The sequence below is a fragment of the Schistocerca americana genome, chromosome 9, assembly GCF_021461395.2.
Source record: "Schistocerca americana isolate TAMUIC-IGC-003095 chromosome 9, iqSchAmer2.1, whole genome shotgun sequence".
Lineage (NCBI taxonomy): Eukaryota > Metazoa > Arthropoda > Insecta > Orthoptera > Acrididae > Schistocerca > Schistocerca americana.
In genome coordinates this window covers 188,818,569-188,823,416 of record NC_060127.1, presented here as the reverse complement: position 1 = coordinate 188,823,416, position 4,848 = coordinate 188,818,569, and positions in this window count along the sequence as shown.

Below are 4,848 nucleotides of genomic sequence, written 5' to 3'. Positions count from 1 at the left end.
AGATTCAAATCATAGAAAGTTAGAGTGTCAGTCGTCCTGTACTTAAGTCGTCATTGTGCATTTTGTATTAAATTCGGATGCAATTTCTGTGTTTCATCGTCAATAAGAAGGTCCCAGGTATACAGTAGACCTGAAGTGAAGCATCGGAATCTAAAACTGGACTCGCAGGAGAGGTTTAAATCATAGAAAGTAATAGCGTAAGTCCTCCAGTACTTAAGTGGGCATTGTGCTTTTTGTATTAAATTCGGATGCAATTTCTGTGTTTCATCGTCAATAAGAAGGTCCAAGGTATACGGTAAATCTGAAGTGAAGCATCGGAATCTAAAACTTGACTCACTGGTGAGGTTCAAATCACAGAAATTTAGAGTGTCAGCCCTCTTGCACTTAAGTCGGCATTGTGCCTTTTGTATTAAATTCGGATGCAATTTCTGTGTTTCATCGTCAAGACGAAGGTACAAGGTATACAGTAAATCTGAAGTGAAGCATCGGAATCTAAAACTGGACTCACAGGTGAGGTTCAAATCATTGAAAGTTAGAGTGTCAGTCCTCTTATACTTAAGTCATCATTGTGCCTTTTGTATTAAATTCGGATGCAATTTCTGTGTTTCATCGTCAATAAGAAGGTCCAAGGGATACAGGAAACCTGAAGTGAAGCATCGGAATCTAAAACTAGACTCACAGGAGACGTTGAAATCATAGAAAGTTAGAGTGTCACTCTTCTTGTACTTAAGTCGGCATTGTGCCTTTTGTATTAAATTTGGATGCAATTTCTGTGTTTCATCGCCAATAAGGAGGTACAAGGGATACAGTAAACCTGAAGTGAAACATCGGAATCTAAAACTGGACTCACAGGAGCGGTTCAAATCGTAGAAAATTAGTGTGTCAGTCCTCTTGTACTTAAGTCGGCATTGTGCCGTTTGTATTAAATTCGGATGCAATTTCTGTGTTTCATCGTCAATAAGAAAGTCCAAGGTATACAGTAAACCTGCAGTGATGCATCGGAATCTAAAACTGGACTCACAGGAGAGGTTTAAATCATAGATAGTTAGAGTGTCAGTCCTCATGTACTTAAGTCGGCATTGTGCCTTTTGTATTAAATTCGGAAGCAATTTCTGTGTTTCATCGTCAATAAGAAGGTCCAAGGTATACAGTAAACCTGCAGTGAAGCATCGGAATCTAAAACTGGACTCACAGGAGAGGTTTAAATCATAGATAGAGTGTCAGTCCTCATGTACTTACGTCGGCATTGTGATTTTGTATTAAATTCGGATGCAATTTCTGTGTTTCATCGTCAATAGGAAGGTCCCAGGGATACAGTAAACCTGAAGTGCAGCATCGGAATCTAAAACTGGACACGCAGGAGGGGTTTAAATCATAGAAAGTTATAGTGTAAGTCCTCCTATACTCAAGTCGGCATTGTGCTTTTTGTATTAAATTCGGATGCAATTTCTGTGTTTCATCGTCAATAAGAAGATCAAAGGTATACGGTAAATCTGAAGTGAAGCATCGGAATCAAAAACTGGACTCACAGGAAAGGTTCAAATCATAGAAAGTTAGAGTGTCAGTTCTCTTGTACTTAAGTCGGCATTGTGCCTTTTGAATTTAATTCCGATGCAATTTCTGTGTTTCATCGTCAATAAGAAGTTCCGAGGTATACAGTAAACCTGAAGTGAAGCATCGGAATCTAAAACTGGACTCACAGGAGAGGTTCAAATCATAGAAAGTTGGAGTGTCAGTCCTCTTGTACTTAAGTCGGCATTGTGCCTTTTGTATTAAATTCGGATGCAATTTCTGTGTTTCATCGTCAATAAGAAGGTTCCAGGGATACAGTAAACCTGAAGTGAAGCATCGGAATCTAAAACTGGACTCACAGGAGAGGTTCAAATCATAGAAAGTTAGAGTGTCAGTCCTCTTGTACTTAACTCGGCATTGTGCCTTTTGAATTTAATTCCGATGCAATTTCTGTGCCTCATCGTCAATAAGAAGGTCTAAGGTCCACAGTAACCCTGAATTGAAGCATCGGAATCTAAAACTGGACTCACAGGAGAGGTTCAAAACATAGAAAGTTAGAGTGTCAAACCTCTTGTACTTAAGTCGGCATTGGGCCTTTTGTATTAAATTCGGATGCAATTTCTGTGTTTCATCGACAATAAGAAGGTTCAAGGGATACAGTAAACCTGAAGTGCAGCATCGGAATCTAAAACTGGACTCGCAATAGAGGTTTAAATCATAGAAAGTTAGAGAGTAAGTCCTCCTGTACTTAAGTCGGCATTTTGCCTCTTGTATTAAATTCGGATGCAATTTCTGTGTTTCATCGTCAATACGAAGGTCCAAGGTATACAGTAAATCTGAAGTGAAGCATCGGAATCTAAAACTGGACTCACAGGTGAGGTTCAAATCATAGGAAGTTAGAGTGTCAGTCCTCTTGTACTTAAGTCGACATTGTGCCTTTTGTATTGAATTCGGATGCAATTTCTGTGTTTCATCGTCAAGAAGAAGGTCCAAGGTATACAGTAAACCTGAAGTGAAGCATCCTAATCTAAAACTGGACACACAGGGGAGGTTCAAATCATAGAAATTTAGAGTGTCAGTCCTCTTGTTCTTAAGTCGGCATTGTGCCTTTTGTACTAAATTCGGATGCAATCTCTGTGTCTCATCGTCAATAAGAAGGTCCAAGGGATACAGTAAACCTGAAGTGAAGCATCGGAATCTAAAACTGGACTAACAGGAGAGGTTCAAATCATAGAAAGTTAGAGTGTCAGTCGTCCTGTACTTAAGTCGGCATTGTGCATTTTGTATTAAATTCGGATGCCATTTCCGTGTTTCATCGTCAGTAAGAAGGTCCAAGGGATACAGTAAATCTGAAGTGAAGCATCGGAATCTAAAACTGGACTCACAGGAGAGATTCAAATCATAGAAAGTTAGAGTGTCAGTCGTCCTGTACTTAAGTCGTCATTGTGCATTTTGTATTAAATTCGGATGCAATTTCTGTGTTTCATCGTCAATAAGAAGGTCCCAGGTATACAGTAGACCTGAAGTGAAGCATCGGAATCTAAAACTGGACTCAAAGGATAGGTTCAAATCACAGAAAGTTAAAGTGTCAGTCCTCTTGTACTTAAGTCGGCATTGTGCATTTAGTATTAAATTCGGATGCAATTTCTGTTTTACATCGTCAATAAGAAGGCCCCAGGGATACAGTAAACCTGAAGTGAAGCATCGGAATCTAAAACTGGACTATCAGGAGAGGTTCAAATCATACAACGTTAGAGTGTCAAGCCTCTTCTACTTAAGTCGGCATTATGCGGTTTGTATTAAATTCGGATGCAATATCTGTGTTTCATTGTCAATAAGAAGGTACAAGGGATACAGTAAACCTCAAGTGAAGCATCGGAATCTAAAACTGGACTCACAGGAGAGGTTTAAATCATAGAAAGTTAGAGTGTCAGTCCTCATGTACTTAAGTCGGCATTGTGTCTTTTGCATTAAATTCAGATCCAATTTCTGTGTTTCATCGTCAATAAGAAGGTCCAAGGTATACAGTAAACCTGAAGTGAAGCATCGGAATCTAAAACTCAACTCACAGGAGAGGTTCAAATCTTTGAAAGTTAGAGTGTCAGTCCTCTTGTACTTAAGTCGGCATTGTGCCTTTTGTATTTAATTCGGATACAAACTCTGTGTTTCATCGTCAATAAGGAGGTCCAAGGGATACAGTAAACCTGAAGTGCAGCATCGGAATCTAAAACTGGACTCGCAGGAGAGGTTGAAATCATAGAAAATTAGAGAGTAAGTCCTCCTGTACTTAAGTCGGCATTGTGCCTCTTGTATTAAATTCGGATGCAATTTCCGTGTTTCATCGTCAATAAGAAGGTCCAAGGTATACAGTAAACCTGAAGTGAGGAATCGGAATCTAAAACTGAACTCACAGGAGAGTTTAAATCATAGAAAGTTAGAGTGTCAGTCCTCATGTACTTAAGTCGGCATTGTGCCTTTTGTATTAAATTCGGATGCAATTTCTGTGTTTCATCGTCAATAAGAAGGTCCAAGGGATACAGTAAACCTGAAGCATCGGAATCTATAACTGGACTCACAGGAGAGGTTCAAATCATAGATAGTTAGAGTGTCTGTCCTCTTGTACTTAAGTCGGCATTGTGCCTTTTGTATTAAATTCGAATGCAATTCCTGTGTTTTATCGTCAATAGGAAGGTCCAAGGGATGCAGTAAACCTGAAGTGAAGCATCGGAATCTAATACTGGTCTCACAGGAGAGGTTCAAATCATAGAAAGTTAGAGTGTCAGTCCTCTTGTACTTGAGTCGGCTTTGTGCCTTTTGTATTAAATACGGATGCAATTTCTGTGTTCCATCGTCAATAAGAAGGTACAAGGGATACAGTAAACCTGAAGTGAAGCATCGGAATCTAAAACTGGACTCACAGGAGAGGTTCAAATCCTAGAAAGTTAGAGTGTCATTCCTCTTGTACTTAAGTCGGCATTGTGCCTTTTGTATTAAATGCGGATGCAATTTCTGTGTTTCATCGTCAATAAAAAGGTCCAAGGGATACAGTAAAACTGAAGTGAAGCATCGGAATCTAAAACTGGACTCACAGGGGAGGTTCAAATCATAGAAAGTTAGAGTGTCAGTCCTCTTGTACTTAAGTCGGCATTGTGCCTTTTGTATTAAATTCGGATGCAATTTCTGTGGTTCATCGTCAATAAGAAGGTCCCAGGGATACAGTAATAATGAAGTGAAGCATCGGAATCTAAAACTGGACTCACAGGATATGTTCAAATCATAGAAAGTTAGAGTGTCAGTCCTCTTGTACTTAAGTCGCCATTGTGCATTTTGTATCAA